This window comes from Protopterus annectens, chromosome 7.part0, assembly GCF_019279795.1.
Source record: "Protopterus annectens isolate FY-2018-M chromosome 7.part0, PAN1.0, whole genome shotgun sequence".
Lineage (NCBI taxonomy): Eukaryota > Metazoa > Chordata > Ceratodontiformes > Protopteridae > Protopterus > Protopterus annectens.
In genome coordinates this window covers 132888656-132906197 of record NC_056739.1, presented here as the reverse complement: position 1 = coordinate 132906197, position 17542 = coordinate 132888656, and the positions used below count along the sequence as shown (strand labels likewise).

General features: G+C 43.6%; 1 protein-coding gene across 5 annotated transcripts in view; it reads right to left on the bottom strand.

Moving 5' to 3' along the window:
* Positions 1-17542, bottom strand: part of SCUBE3 (signal peptide, CUB domain and EGF like domain containing 3) — a 3541316-nt gene that overhangs the window by 2416249 nt on the left and 1107525 nt on the right. The gene's annotated exons all lie outside the window — the stretch shown is intronic.

Sequence of the window (17542 nt, the reverse complement as noted above, 5' to 3'; positions counted from 1 at the left end):
AGTTAGCTGAAATTATACTTAGAACCTGACATGATAACATACTTGAGACCTATACTGCAGCCCACAGGCTGAACATGCATCAAAGGTCTGGGGGAAGAAGGGAGGGACGGTTGAAAACAAATGAAGTACAACTACTCAGATGGAATGTTATGGTGAGTACATAACTTCTTTATCTGAAGTAGTTTACTTCATTTGGTCTTCATCCTGTGGGACAGAGTCCCCAGCTACTAAACTCCTGGGAGGCCCTCATGGGAGGATATTCCGGAGCACCGCAGAGCCAAAGGATGCTCTCCTTCTAGATGGCAAATCCAGTTTGTAATGGGAAAAAACGTATGAGATGAGGACCAGGTAGCTACAGAGCAAATGTCATCCAAAGACACCCTAGACCAGAAAGATGCAGATGTAGCCATGGACCTAGTGGAATGAGCTTTAACCTGACTTGGAGGAGACATGCCTTTGTTCTTATAGACCTGCAGGATGTATGAAGAAATTCATCTAGCTATAGTGACCTTGGACATAGGTTTGCCCATAAAGGGTCTATAGAACGAAAAAAACAATTGATCAGATTTACGAAAATTTTTTGTCCTGTGTAAATAGAATTCGTAACGGTCTATGAACATCCAACATGTGTAGCTTGTATTGTATCCTGTTGGTAAAACTAGGAAAGAACACAGGCAAATATATAGTCTGATTGATATTGACTGGTGATCCCACCTTAGGCAGAAAAGATGGGTTGGTTCGAAGGGAAACTATCTTTATGAAAAATCATGTACGGAAATTTTATGGACAAGGCCTGTAATTCTGAAACCCTTCTAGCAGAGGTAAGAGCAACCAGGGGGTGTAGCAAAAAAGTGCCTTTAATGAAGGCTTTACACAGTCTAGAAGATGCCAAGGATGCAGAATTCTCGCCCACATGAAAATGAGAAATGGCAGCCAACTGAACTTTGACAGTAGAAGAACTAGCACCATGCTGGAAAATATCAGCTAGAAATTCAAGAATGGCAGAAATAGGAGCCGTGAAAGATCTATACTCCTCTGAGAGGCCCAAAAAGAGAAACGTTTCCACTTGCTGCAATAAACCTTTCTGGTTGAAGGCTTATAAGCAGCCACCAAAATAGACTTAACTGAGGAGGAAAGTCCAGGAGTCCTAACAATTATGGGAACTGGAGCAGCCAAGCCATGAGCTTCAGGCTGTCCAGACTCGAATGAGGCACCCCCGATGGGTGTGAGATCAGATCCTGAATGGGATCTAGGACCCAAGGTGGAGCCAGAAGATGAGACCAAAGAAAGGAAAACCAAACCTGGCAAGGCTAGAATGGGGCAATGAGGATCACCTTGCTCCCCAATCGACAAGCTTTCTGCAGAAACCTGGGAATGAGAGGAACTAAACCTGGGAATGAGAGGAACTGGCAGGTAAGCATACAGGAGACCAAGCATGAACTACAGCATCTCTGAGGGACTCCCCCGGCAGGGGGTTCAGAGCGAAAAACCTGCTGCACTTTGCATTGGAAGGACATGCAAAGAGATCGCAACAAGGTTGACCCCACTCGCTGAAATTCTGTTCCGTTACTGATAGATTCAGAGGCCACTCATAAGACATCAGAATGGTCCGACTTAGCCTGTCCGCTAGAATGTTGGACTGTCCTGGAGTGTGCATTGCAATGAGAAAGCGACCAGTGGAGATCACCCATTCCCACACTCTTCTGGACTCGCGACAAAGGGTAAAAGATCTGGTCCCCTCCCTGTTTGTTGCTATACCAGACTACTGACATGTTGTCTGACTGAATGGCAATCGTCCCCAGAGGAAGAAAGGCAAGAAGGGCCTGCAATGCTAGAAGCACCGCCCTCATCTCTAAAACAATGATATGCAAGCTGACCTCTTGGGGCCCACAGCCCTTGGACTGTCCTGCCTGAACAATACCCCCCATCGAGTTGGGAGGCATCCATGGTCACTGTGGTTTGGGCCGGGGCTGGAACAAAGGGTCGTCCCTCCAAAATGTCCAGAGAGCTCATCCACCATATGAGGGACAACCGACACACTTCACTTAGGTGGATAGGTTAGTGGTAAATTCAACAGGGACCAATGAACCGCTAGAGTCCACAGAAGAATCCACATGAGCAGCCGAGCACATGGAAGAAGAGTTATGGTCACCGCCATGGAGCCTAGGGCCCTCAACACTGATTCTACTGTCGGGAGGTGGGAAAAGTAAATTAGGGAGACATGCATCCTGAGGTTATGAACTCTCTTTCTGAGGTCAGGAATACTTTGCCCTGGACTGTGTCTATCCTGGCACCAATGTAATCTATAGACAGGCTCGAGAAGAGATTTGGATGTGTTGATTGTGATACCCAAACTCAGGGCCAGTGTCAGAAAGTAGACACCTAGTGGGGAGCAGTGAGGAGCCAATCGTCCAGGTACGGATAGACCTGAATACCCTGAAGCCTCAGGTGAGCCTCTATAACCACCATCACTTTGGTAAACACCCTGGGGGCTGTAGTGAGACCAAATGGTAGGGCCCGAAATTGATAATGATGGGCCCCTAGCCGGAAGTGGAAGAACCTCCTGGAGCTTCTGTACATTTTTATGTGATAGTAAGCATCCTGGAGGTCTAACAAGCACATCCAGTCGCTCTCTTGCAGGTACGGCATGATGGCCTGTAGTGTGACCATCCGGAACTTTTCTTTGGCAACTGACAGGTTCAAGGTAGAGAGGACCAGGATGGGCCTCAAGTCCTCCCATTTTCTTTGGCACCAAAAAGAACCTGGAGTAGAAGCTTGATCCAGACTTATCTGAGGGGATGGTTTTGATGGCTAGTTTTCCTAGCAGCTTGGAAATTTCCTGTGCTGCTGCCTCCCTTTGCGTGGGTGGAATGTCCAGGAGGTGTTTGGGAGATATGGGGGAACCCACGAAGGGGATAGAATATCCTCTGGGTATGATTTGAAGTACCCCTAAGGGTTGCTGCCCGGGTCTGTCTGAGAATGGTTCTCGAGACCCGAAGTTTTGCGGACCCCCTCAGCCTCTGGGCCGGCAACCATTCTGTCCCCCTCTGCCTCTAGGGGAAGAAGAGCCCTGAGTGTCCCGGGAATACTGAGACTTCCAGAACCACATCTTCTTTTACCATCTATGGTTCCAGGAAAAGGACCTTTGAAGGCTAGAGAAGCAGATCCCGACAGCAGACAGTGTCTTCCCATCCTTCTCACACTGGACTAGTGTCTCCTTGACGGTCTTACTGAAAAGAGTCGAGCCGTCATAAGGGCATTGGCAAAGGATACCTTAAAGGGTTCGGTAAATTGGCAAAACCTGAGCCAGGCATTATGCCTCATGGATACTTCGGACTCAGCCACCCTTGCTGCACCTTCCATAGCATGGGAGAGGATTCGTATGGACGTATTTGATACTGCTCTCAGAGTGGCCATTTTCACGGAGAATGGAGCCTTGTCCTCCTGCGGCATGGACTTGAGTGGAGACTCCTCCAGCTCCTTCACTAGGTCACGTTGGAGTCTCGTGACATGGGCCAAGTAGTTCAGCGCCCTTATTGAAAAGGTAGCTGAAGCACAAACCCCCTTCCCTAGGTGGTCCATCATCCATGACTCTCGGTCAGGAGGGTAGACTGAGGAACTTTCCTGAGATAGTTCCTTCTTCATGGCTGCTGCTACCACCATGGCGTCTACTGGTGAGCCTTTGTTCCAGGAAGACCTGTCAATAGGGGGACTTAAAACCTTATCAGGGCACTTGGGGATCAGCTCCACGGTATCCGGTTCCTTCCACGCCTGTGAGGTGATCAAATCCATTAAAGGATCCATGGGAGGGAACACCCAAGACATAGACGGGCCCATGTCAAAAGCCTCCAGAAACAAAGACTCATCATGGGAGGACTTGGGAGCAGACCAACCTCCCCGCTGATGCAGGATCTCCATGATGTCTCCAAAGGAGACATCGTCAGGAGGTTATCTTGGGGAGCCCCCTCCTCATCGTCTAAATCTGTGTCCTCAGGGACTTGGGGGAGTCCAAGTGCCTCCTCATGTATGCTTGTGAGGCAAATCTCCCATGGGGCTCTCCGGCAGTGCTTGCAATCCATCTGTTCATCTGGGGGAACCGTCTGGGTCTCTTCGGGCACAGGCTGTCCCTCAGGTAAGACAATGGGGATCATAGACAGAGCCAAGGCGGTCTGGGCGAAGTCTGAGGGGGTGGTCAGGGGCCTCGATCCGATGAAGAGGACCCGTTCTACCACACTGAACGTCAAAGGAGAGCGCACCTCCTGGAAAGCTAATAAGAAGGCCGGTCTTCCCGGATCTGATGCGAGAATCGGAGCTGGACCCAAAGTAGATGGAGCTCCGAGGGAGGGAAACTGGCCTGACAACGTCGGAGCTGATGGAAAAGGTTCCACTACCTTGGATCTGACACCCAGGCTCCAGCTCCAAGAGCGGCTCGGATCCGAACTGGTCGGATCCGAGATGCTCCAGGCAGCTGTCAGTGTCGAGGACGCAAGGACTGTTGGTACCAACCCCCTGAACAAGGCCAAACTCGGATCAGAGAACTCCGAAGCCGAAGGTCAGACCGGGGAAGGAGAAATGGGATGAAAAAAGGGAAGCGAACTCTCCCCTCCTGAGGGAGGTAGGGCTGGCAAGACCCCCACCTGGATCTGTGTACGGATAAAGCGCCTCATCATCTGATCCAGATCCAAGTCCAATAGAGAACAGGTCGACCATGACGAGGCCATGGACTCTGACCTGGCCGGTCGGGGAACCGAGGCCCAGGAGACTGAACGTGCCTCCTCCGGTTCTGGGGAGAGCCTCAGAGACCGGAGCCAAGTGGAGTCATGGATCCATGCAGCCTTGCTCGGGGACGAGAAGTCCGGGGACCTCCTCTTCTTTTCCTTCGTCTTCAACTCTCTCTCCCACTCTCTACCTCTCCTCTGCTCCGCTACCACAGGCTTAGATTCAGGAGTTTGAGTCCCAGCCTTGGAGGGAGGGGAGGCCAGAGGAAGAGAAGCAAGAGAGGCAGTTACAGCAGCCGCTGTGACTGAAGCTGAAGATGAGGAAGGAGGTTCAGTGGCAGGCAGAAGACTTTTGAGGGCCAACTTGGCCTTTCTATCCTTCAAAGCTCGGGGATTGAACCACTCACAAATGGAGCACTCCACATTAAGGTGGGCCACATCTACGCAAAACACACACAGAGTGTGGCCATCTGCTGGGGAAAGCTTATGGCCACACTCTGTGCAGCGCTTAAAGATGAGCTTTTCAGCCATACTATAAAGCAAGAAGCCTTAAAAAAGAGAGAGAGAGACAAAATTTTATTCTTTAGACTATTAACACACACCCACTCACCACACTAGACTGACTGGGGGGAGGGGCACCACAAATAAACTACTCTAAACTAACTACAACTATAAACCTACACTCGACGCCAAAGTGATGGGAGGGGAGAAAGGATACCTATATTAACCTAAAACGGCTAAAAGTAACAGAAATTTCAGAAAAACTTGCAGTCAGAATCACCCTGCTAGCTGGAGCTCTAGAGACACAATGTTTTACAAATCGCGGCAAATGAGATCTGGCGATGGAAGGCAGTGGAGATGTATTATGGGTAAGGGGGAGGAGTCTGGAGCTCAGAGCTGATGCTAGTAATCTTTGCCGGCCCGTATCCGATACGGATCTGTATTCCCACAGGTTGAAGACCAAATGAAGTAAACTACTTCAGATCTGTATAAAAGATCAACCTACCACATATTAGTGTATCCATGTAAGACAAAAGTTGGAAATACACATTTGAAAAAAAAAAAACTGTCATGCATATTAGGTGGGAACAACAGCTATTTATGATAATGGCTACAGTATCCATATTACCTTTGAATGTAAATGGCATTGCAAATATAGATAAAAAGGAAAGAGTACTAAATTATTTTAAGAAATACAGAATGCAAATAGCAATTCTGCAGGAAATACATTTGGAAAGCAATAAGCTAGTGAATTTGACAAAAAGGATTTCAGGATGGATATTTAGCAGAATATCAAGAACAAAGGAAAAGGGGAATAATAATGCTGATTGCTAGAGGGGTTCAAATAGTCATACAAGAGGGTAAAAAGACAATAGTGGTAGATATGTGATGTTAAGAAGTTTTTGGCAAGGGAGGTGAATTACATTGTCAAGTATTTCTATTCCACCAAAAACTGCTATTATGGAGATTAAGAAAATTTGGGGAGAAATAGTCAGCGTTCAGCAAGGAATATTACTTAGAGGAAGGGACTGGAACTTGATTTGCAGCAGTGAGGACCTAGAAGGGAAAACGCTACAAAAAAGGGAAGATTTCTGAAGAAGTTTATGAAGATATTTGGAAAGGAAGACATGAATTCAGTAGCAGGATCTTGGACAGAATTTACATATTATTCCCCAGTGTACAATAACTGGGCTAGATTGGCTAGAAATTATATTTCAAAGAAACGTGCATTTGATTGAAAGTTCCGACACCCATCCAAGAACAGTTTCAGATAATGCACCGATAAAAACTAACAAAAATGCAGAGTAATGAAGTAAAAATGATACAGTGGCACTTTCCAACCAACCTGTTAAAAAGACAGGAATGTAAGGAATGCGTAGTAAAAATTATTTGAGCGTTATTAGAGAAGAGAGAAATTTCTTCAAAAGTGATAGTAGTGAATGGGATAAAATGAAAATAAGAGTTTAAAATAGATTAGAAATAAAAGATAAAGATATGGTTAAAAGTACTAGGAATTACTTAGAGGGGCTGACAAAGGTTAAAGTATTGCAGAATAAGGAGAATCTCACCAAACAAGAAGAGGCACAACTGCAGAGTGTTAAAGAGAAAATAAAGCAGTATCTGGACAACATGCATGAGTTTAGAAAGGTTGCAGTTAAGCAACTTTTTTAATAACTCCACAGCACAAAAATATTTAGCATAACGACAGACAATAGAAAGTAGAAAGGTTCATCACCAAAGTTAGGAAACCTATAACAAGAAAAATAACCAGAGATCCTGTAGAGGTATTAGAGACAATGTAATAAAGTCTATGAAAATTTGTATATAGCAAAAGAATGTGAAAATCAAGAAAGCACAAATGTAAACATTTATGAAAGGCTTAACTATGCCCACACTAGAGGAAGATGAGGCTCAACAACTAACAGTTAAGATAGGAGAAGATGAGACAAAAACAGTGATATATAAATCAATCTTCAGGAAACTCTCCAGGAACAAATGGCATTCCAGTGGAAGTTAGAAGAGAAGACAGTGCTAAAGATCTGGAAGATTGTGTTTAACAGTGTTTTAAAAGGAGGAGACCCCCTGCCCCTTGAAGAAAGCTGTGGTGGCTGTATTACCCAAAGAAAGTAAAGGTCCATCAGTCTCTGCTTCATATAAACCCATGTCAATTTTAAACCATGATTATAAAGTGTTGATTTCTATACTAGCTAAAAGAACAGAAAGGTGTTGGTAAAAACAACAGGCATGGATAAATATACTTTTTTTGATGGGAGGCAAACACTTGACAACATCAACAGAACAATGATGATCCACACACACACACAGACACGCACACAGTTTTTACATATTCAGACTATTCAGTTCTGAAATTTTCATAGCTGACAAACTGTTAAAGACAGGAGGGTTATTCTTTAGGGAAGAAACTTCAGCAGCTTGCCCAGTGGAAGATATCAAACATAAAGTTAATGTTCCATGAAGGAGCACAGACCTTCCTAGGCAGTCTAATCTTGGACTCCTTTGAAAAATTGCCTTATAGGCTGCAAGGAGGCTAAAATAAAGGATGTCTTTAGGCATACAAGCTTAGCTGACATAGCCGAGCAATTTACCCTTAAAAAGGCATACACCAGTCTATACAGCTCAGAAAGAAACTGTGCCTGAAAGAGAGTCTTTATTCTTTCTTTGGCACCAAACTATGAATTTTTTTTATTTGCCCAGGTAAGATTCCCTGGAAGTAGGTTTTCTGGTCTCTCATATGATATTCTGCATGCTCTCTGTAAATTGGTAGCTGAAAGGAAAATGGCACATCATCAAAGCCATCAGAGGAAGGGTTCTCCATGTTATAGAATATGGGGCCCTCCTTGCTTCGTGCGTGAAAAGGTCTAGGATGCAAAGGCAGTCTGAGAGGTTTTGCTCTGGACTTCTGTGTGATTAGGAAGAGACAGTGCTACCGTGGGAAACTGCCTCCCTTATCTTTTAAATCCCACTGGAAAGAAAGAAGATGGAAAAGACTGCATACAACCACTGACCTGCCATATGAAGGTGTTGAAGGCATGCACTGTCAGCCTTCTTTGTAGTGCTCTGCTGTAAAACTTCCTCAACGGTTTCCTGTTCGTAGAAGCAAACAGGTTTATTTCTGGAAAACCCTGTCTGTGAACTAACTTCACAAACACATCGCTGTACAACACACACTATTGGGGTCATCCATCAATGAGTTTAGTTTTTAACTGGAATGCAGTGTATTTTTTTTTAGAATGTTCTGATGGCTACTTCAAAGCTACCACTTGTCAGCCTGCATGAGGGTGTAACCAAACTTTATTAAATCATCATATTTTAAGTTGCAGCATAAGTTTACATACAGTAAGAGAAAAGAAAACTATAGCAGATTCCACTGCTGCCATGTAGTGCATACAATTCTTTTTATCAATTTTCATTCACTTCAACATTACATAGATTTCTCAATTCCTGCCTTACTTTAAATCACACTCCTCCACCTAAACATTACTCGTTGCGTACTGTTGCCACAAATTCCATTTCTATGAACTTTGCTCCTTCTCCTTTTAAAGACACCACCCCATTGTTTTTATTTCACTTAAAGTATTCAAAACTCCCATTACATTTGGTTTACAGTCTGAGTTCCATTTTCTAGTAATTGCTATATTGGCAGCAGCAGCATTAAACTTAAGGTAATTCAGATCCTATATCCCAGCTCCAACAGAATAATTCTCTACGTTTTAATTTATTTTATTATTTGTTAACCAGACAAGTGAACTGACCTGAAGACTCTTTTCAGCCACCATCCAATCCTTATTGACAAGACACCACAATCATGTAATACACAGACAAAAAAATCCAACTACCATAAAGTAGCAAACATATCAACAAGCATACACACTCACCTTTACACAGCAGGCACTACATACAAGTATGCACAATTAGTGCAAATATTAGAATTTACCACAGCCTTGGAGTCAAAATGATAATGAAGAGAACGAGAACTGAACACGTGACATCACGAGACAAAAAGCTCTGGCACTTCATAACAGAGATGACATCATTAGATAACATTTCAGGCATTGTTTTTAGCAAACAGTCCTAAAGATTATAAATGGACTACAGATCATTAAATAACACTGATGTAACAAAATCTGCCAGCTATGTTCTGTAGAATTTGAAAGTATAACTAACTAATAAGTTTATCACTATAATTATACTACACAATGAAACGGTAGCCAGCATTAACAGTCCATACAAGAGTTAGGAAAGAGAAGTGTGGTGCAGTCCTACTTTATGTATGTAAGCACCTACTGGGGAATAAGAAGTAACGCTACAGGTAATATTAGTTAAGCTAGATGCTCATGACATTGTCTTAGAACCATTTGGAGGTTTGTTTTTTTTTACAAGGTCCTTTAATTTCTTCCTGAAAACCAATATATTATATGTAGTCTTTATGTTGTCAGGACTACTATTCTTACATACTGGTGGACATTTAGAAAATGCCCCATCTTGGGAATTTAGCTTGAATAGGGGCAATCTGAACATCTTTGCTGTATTTAATAAATTGCTGTCATATGTTTCCCAACATTTCAGTTAAAGAACTCCATAGGGAATTTTTAATATCTGATAACATTATCAAAAAACATGTTCCCAGTTCCCCCTATTTTATCCATATCTACATTTGATATCTGAGGAAATACCTGCTGAAGTCTACTTCAGGCATAAAAATATCTATGCAAACACTTCCATGCAGAAAAAACTACACCTCATGAACTTTGTTTCATATTTGGGATCCATACATCCATACATATTTCTTCTCATTGCTCCTTTGCAATTTACCCTTTTTCGACTTCCTTTGATTGGTTCTATCATGAAATATTTCATGTTCCCTGTTATCCCTTTTTAACAGCATTGTTTGCGCAACTAAAAACTCTACAAAAGCTAGTCCGTCACTTAAACTCTCTTGCCATTTTCTCTTTGCCTATACTCTGTAATCATTCTCTGATAGCAAAGACAATCTCTGATATGAAGTCTGAACGCCATGTTATCTGCTTCCAGTACTTTGGTTTATTTGCTAATTTCCTCTGGTAAATTCCAGCACTCTATTGCTCATCTTATATACCCATACCTGAGAAAGTACAGTTTTGTACCTACCATAAATGTAGATGTTCGAGGATCCCCATTGCTGCAGTCCTTACTATTGGGTGTAGTCCGCTGTCCAGTCGGCCCGAATACCAGAGTATATGGCTGACGTCGGTCAGGGCGCATTAGACTGACGTCAGAACGTCAGGGTACTAATGCGCATGACCGACGTCATATCCTCAGTCTTTTCTTGCCCCAGATGTCAGAAGACCCTAAAAAGACAAGGCCCAAAATACCTGCACCAAAAATATGTACAATATATACAAGAATATATACAAAAATATCAGCATGTAACCTCACCTACACAACCACCCCTAAACACAGAGGTGAAGGAGGGAGGTAAATTGGACTGCAGCAATGGGGATCCTCGAACATCTACATTTATGGTAGGTACAAAACTGTACTATGTTCTTCGTTCCCCATTGCTGCAGTCCTTACTATTGGGTAGAATCCCAAAGCAGAGGTAAGGGAGGCTGGCAAATCATAAAGAAGCAGGAGCTGACAACATGCCTTGCAAAACAGCTGTGGCAAAACCAGCCCTAGACTTAGAGTAGATAGGAAGGTGATAATGCTTAGAGAAAGTATGCACTGAACTCCAAGTAGCTGCTTCCAAAATATCCTTAGTTGCCACCCCTTAGAAATGCTGTTGAAGTGGCAGTAGCCCTAGTGGAATGAGGCCTAATCCCAGCTGGAATCTCCTTGCCATGATGGGAATAACAAAATGCAATGCAAAAGCCAATCCACCTAGAAATAGTTTGTTTTGACACAGGCTTGCCCTGCGAACTCAAAGCAAAAGAAACAAACAACTGCTGAGACTGCCTAAAATCCTTAGTCCTGCTTAAATAATAACGCAATTGCCCGTGTACATCTAAAGTGTGCAAAATCTTTTCCCCTTTATTTTGGGGGTCTGCATAAAAAGTAGGCAAATGAATAGTTTGGTTTAAAGCCACACTAGAAACCACCTTAGGCATAAAGGAAGGATTAGTACGTAATGATACCCTATCCTTATGGAAAATCAAGAAGGGCTCTACTGCCATAAGGGCCTGCAACTCAGACACCCTTCTTGCAGAAGTAATAGCCAACAGAAAAGCAGTCTTCCATGACAAGTATTTCAATTCAGCAGTAGCCGCTGGCTCAAAAGGTTGTAGAGTAAGTTTTTCCAACACAAAATTGAGATCCCAAGCAGGAGTAGGAGCTCTACGTGGGGGTCTTATATTCTTTGCCCCTCTAAGAAACTGCTTGAACAAAGGATGCGAAAACAATGGTGGGTCACAATCATAGTGAGCTGAAATTGCTGCAGCATGAATCTTAATGGAAGAGAAGGACAAACCTTTGTCCAATAACTCAGTAAGATATTGAAGAACCACACTCAAATTAGGCTCAGAAATCTCCAAATTCTTTGCCGTACTCCAAAATAAAAATCTCTTCCATTTTTCTGCGTACACTTTCCTTGTACTAGGTCTTCTAGCTTCCATAATCACATTTAAAACTTGTTGAGGAAGTTGAGACCTGCTGTGTTTCAACACAGAATATGCCAGGCTGTTAGATGAAGAGAGTGAAGCTTGACATTGAGCAGATGACCGTCCTTCTGAGATAACAGATGAGGAATCAGAGGTAAAGGCCATGGAGGCTTCTTTACCAGACTCCGTAGTAGTGGGTACCAGTGTTGCCGAGGCCAATCTGGAGCTATCAAAATCATCCTTGGCCTGTCTTGTCTGACCTTTAATAGTACCTTTGGAAGAAGAGGCAGAGGTGGAAAGGCATACACATGAAGGTTTTCCAACTGAAAGACAGAGCATCCACTTTCCAAGCTGTGTGATGAAACCCCTTTGTGCAATACTTTGGCAGCTGGTGGTTTAGTGGAGAAGCGAACAGATCTATGTCTGGAGTTCCCCATGACACTGTCAATTTCTGAAATACATGAAGATCCAGTTTCCACTCGTGGGGATCCATGATTTGTCTGCTTAACACATCTGCTAAGGAGTTCTGTGCTCCTGGCAGAAACCTTGCCTGAAGAGTTAGTTGCAAGCTTAGCGCAGTCTCCCATAAAATCATTGCTTGCCTGCATAGAGGATAAGAATGTGTTCCCCCTTGCTTGTTGATGTACCACATGACAGTTGTGTTGTCTGTTAGAATCAACACCTGCCCTGGAAGAAGTAACTCCTTGAAAGCCATTAATGCAAACTGGACTGCTAACATCTCCTTCATGTTGATATGTAGATGCTGTAGTCTGGCAGGCCACTTGTCTTGCATCCACTTTCCATTTAGATGAGCTCCCCAAGCAATGTCCGAGGCATCTATCGTTAAAATCTGACTCGCCTCTGGCCGGGTCACAGAGAGTCCCTTGTTTAGGTGACATTCCTGAGCCCACCACAAAAATTCTTTTTGAAGGCAAGGTATTATTTGAATGACAGTGTCCAAATCCTGGCAGTGCTGTGTCCATACATTTTTGAGATACCATTGTAGCTTCCTCATATGCAGTTTGGCATTGGGAAGCACCAGAATACAAGATGCCATGAACCCTAATGCTTGAAGGACTGTCCTTGCAGTCAGCACGGACTGATGAGATAGTTGATGGAAGTAAAGTGATAGACTCTTTTGTTTGTCCGGGGTTAAAAAGGCCATCTGGGCTGCTGTATTCAGTCTCACACCCAGAAAGCACATGTCTTGAGAGGGTACTAGACTGGACTTTATTTCGTTCACAGAATACCCTAGGCATCTTAGCACTGCTATAACATATTCCAGATGCTGTAGAAGGTCTTCCTTTTCTTGAGCCAGAATCAGGCAGTCGTCCAAGTAAGGATAGATTTGAATTCCTTGTAGCCTGAAGTAAGCTATCACTGGAGCCAGAACCTTTGTGAATACTCTGGGCGCAGTAGATAAGCCAAAGGGCAATGCAGAGAACTGATAATGAGAATTTCCAGCTCGAAACCGCAAATACTTCCTGCAAATTAGCCTTATAGGCACATGAAGGTAAGCTTCCTTGAGATCTAAAGTTACCATCCAGTGATCTTTGCCCAGCAGGGGTAAAAGCTGTTGTAACGTCAACATCTTGAACTTGGGAATGTCCAGATAAGTGTTGAGGAGAGATAAATCCAAAATTGGTCTCCACGTGTTCCCCTTCTTTGGTACTAGGAACAGGCGAGAATAAAATCCTAGGCCCCTTTCTGATACAGGGACTGGCTGAATGGCCCCCATCTGGAGTAACTGAGAAACTTGCTTGTGAGCCTCTTTTCTTTGTGGAGGAGGAACGTCTGGCATGCCTTTGAAAGGGGGCATTGTATGGAAATAAAACCTGTAACCGTGGTGAATGATATCCAGCACCCATCTGTCTTGAGTAATTAAATCCCAATTTTCTTTGAAAAGAGACAGTCTTCCTCCCAAAGGAGCTGCCAGACGAGAATCTACTGGCAGCTGAAAAGGCAGGTCATTGGGTCTGTTTACGAAAGGACTGACCCCTGCCCTCACCAGAAGTCTGAGCAGGAGAACTCCCTGTTCTAGGCCTAAAAGAACCTTGAGCCCTGCCCCTACCACGTCTAGACCTACCCCTAGACTGGGAATCATAAGCAGGATATGTCCACCCCTTAGCAGGCCAATTTCTACTAAACTTGGTGGCTGCACCTGCAAAAATCTTTAACAGTTTGCATAGACTTAGCTTTGTCCTCCATTTTCTTTAAAACTGCTTCCACAGGCGAACCAAACAACACATCAGACTGTAAAGGAGCATCCAAAATCCTTGTCTTAACATGCTCAGCTAAATTCTGATCCCTCAACCAGGCATGTCTGCGAAGAACAGAACTAGTGGCAGCCACCCTCGAGGAGGCCTGTACAGCATCAAAACCACATTGCAAAGAATGCTTACCCACTTGTTCAGACACATGAACCAAATCCAGCAACTCTTTACACTCAATACCTTCCGCCAAAGCATCCACCTTAGATTTCAATTGTGAAAGGAGATAATTTTGATATTTTAGCATGTGAAACTGACAATTCAACGCTCTCATGGCTAGAGTGGAAGAAGTATATACTTTCTTTCCCCACCTATCCAAAGCCCTTGCCTCTTTATCAGTGGGAACAGGATTTTTAACCACAGAGGCCTTAACACCTTTAGGCCCCTGAGAAACAGTTTCTGGGTCCGCCCTAGGACTCTTAAACAAATACTTATGAGCTTCGGGCACCCTATAATACCTATCAGGTTTAACAGGAGCAGGAGGCAAAGAGTCAGGGTTCAGCGAAGCCTCTGCAAACCATCTTCCACCACATTCAACACAGGAGGTATAGCTAAGGGCCTATGCTGGGGTAAAAACAAGAATTCCCTAAGCCTTTTCCTGGAATCAGAGTAATCCTGGCCTTCCCATTTAAAGTGCTCCCTCATGGAATGCAGAGTCTCTGAAAATGAGAAATCCTCAGGAGGAGAAGCTGTAGGAGTGGAATCATCCACATCAGAATCAGAATAAGGAGGAAACTCCTGCAAATCTTCCAGAAGACTCAGAAGCCTCTGAACACTGTTCAAAACTATCAAACTCCGGTTCCACCCTAGGCCTCTTATCAGGAGGGGGCATAGAACCTCTAATCATAGTAATCAAATCTTCTGCCATTTTAAGCATATGTTTCTTAGGTACAGAACCCGAAATGCTAGGAGAAGCCCCACTGAAGCTGAACTTGGCCTACCTCTCAAAGAAGTTCTGGCAACAGAAGGAGAGGCTCTAACTACCTTGGGAAGAGAGGGAAGAACAGTTACCTGAGAAGCCCCTCAGCCTGGCCTACCTCCTGAGAAGGCACATCCTGTAACAGTAAAGTTTCTGCCTGAGACTCCATGGAAACTCCTGGCAAAACCTCTGGCTCCACTGAGCCTTCTAAAGAACCGGCGTCCGGGACTGCGGTTCATCAACCCTAGGCTTCGCTGTTTTGTCCTTGCGCTTCTTGGGCGAAGCGGGTGTCGGAGCATCCGGCGGCATTTTATAATTACAACGCTTCCCAAACACTAACCTGGCACAGTCTAACCTCCTCTTAATAGTGCGTTTGTTAAACCTAGCACAAGAGCGGCAACCAACAACGTCGTGCTCAGGCCCTAAACAAGGTATACACAAAGTATGGTAATCCCTATGAGGTATCTGTTTCCCACAAGAAATACAGTTATTCACTTTTTCTGACATCCGGTAAAATACTGAGGCAAGAAAAAACCAAAATGTTCCCCAACGGGGTACTTAGCCAACTCTGCTTCGGTCTGAAACTCCGGTTTCGGAAATATTTCAGAACGCCAACCTGCACTCGCAAAACTGCTTCTGCATCGGACCATGCGTCAAAAAAGACTGAGGATATGACGTCGGTCATGCGCATTAGTACCCTGACGTTCTGACGTCAGTCTAATGCGCCCTGACCGACGTCAGCCATATACTCTGGTATTCGGGCCGACTGGACAGCGGACTACACCCAATAGTAAGGACTGCAGCAATGGGGAACGAAGAACATCATCTCCTTCATCCATTCCTGCCTGCACTGCCTTAGTTTTTAGAATACTTTCTGCTACTTTATGAAAACAATACTCAACATGGTTGTTACTATTCTCTTTAATGACTTGTATCCAAAATCATAGTCTATCAGTTTCTTAGCCCACTCTCGTTTTACCACTAACCTTTTCCACTTTACTTTATAACCTTCTGATTGAATTATTTATATGAGTCCTTAACTGCGTAGGTTCAAATCAGGTATCTGTAAATCACCTTGCTGTTTGAAGAGAATCTGCATATCCCACTTAACTCTATTAATCATCATCCACAACTCCTCTGATTAAACAAAAAATATCCCTGATCTGTACATAAAACTAAAGGGAATAAACATTTTCACAGCTTGTATCTTACTATACATATCCATGATCAACACGTTAGTTTCTTAATTTTTAAAATCTTCTGTTTAGTTTCTTCACACTTATTAGCTGCCATGCCATCATTTTTGATCCACACACCTACATTATGGGTATTACTGTACAAAGATGACGGTTTGTAGTTTATTCAATTAGAGTGTGTCTTCATCTGTTTTATATTCTCAACAGAACTGAAACGGTCTCAAAATTTTCCAAAACACTGAAAAGTCCTTTTCTAGATTTAGCAGGTAAAAATAATATCTGCAAATAAGACTAACTTTTTCATGGTTACCCACACTGATTATGCACTTGAATTTGTAGATCCCTTATTTGGCTCTATATATAAAGTTAACAGAGCATAGAGAGGACATCTGTGCCTGGTTCCTCTGTTCAAATAAGCTTGTCAGAAGGGATCTCTCTCATCTTAATTACTGCCTATGCTGCTTCATATACCTCTCCTTGTTAACACTTATTCTGCTGGGGAAAGCAAATGCTACCACTACCCTACTCCTAAAATTTCAACCAACTATCAAAATGCGTTCTCTCCATCAAAACTCAGCAGGAACAGCAGGACTTTCTTACACTTCACTTCCCTGTGAAGAGTAATTGCTCCAGTAATTTTATAAGATGTTTGCTTTCCCTGCACAAAGCCCCTTTCATCACTATCTATCACCTTTGGCAACACCTTTGCCATTCTCTTAGCTACTGTTGACAAAAACTTTAAAATCATGGTTTAAAACTGAAATTAGTCCACATGAAGCTGGGTTGTTACCTGACAATACTTTTTGTGAGCATGGATTGCTTGAAATGCAGACTTATTTAGACCGCATCAATGACAAACTTTTAAATGGATGTAAAGGAAGCCTATTATATATCTTAAGTGTGCGCTGTGCATGGGGACTACACAGTATGTGCTATGATAAAAAAAGTTATGCACTCACCATAACGTTCCATGTTTGCTGTCCTTGATCTCGCCTTCCTTCTTGCTGTTTGGGTTCGGAGCCAATCCTCAGCTCCGACTCAGCCGTGTACTATAGCTCTAGAGCTTTTACTGGTTGGAGGCTAGTCCCTATCCCAGCATGCCTAGCAGTAGTCACCCAGATCTCGTTTGTGATAACCCAACATTAGGCCATATAAAAGATAAGAGATATACTCTACTTTACATATCCGATGACACCTGCATATAAAGGTGTGATCCCTCCACAAGGTAATAGTAGTAGACTGAGACTGACCGTAAGGAATGGTATAAAGGAAACCCAGCCAGTATAGCCAATAAAACAAGGGATTCCTCTCGATCCTCCAGGAAGGGGGAAAGAGGGTGGGA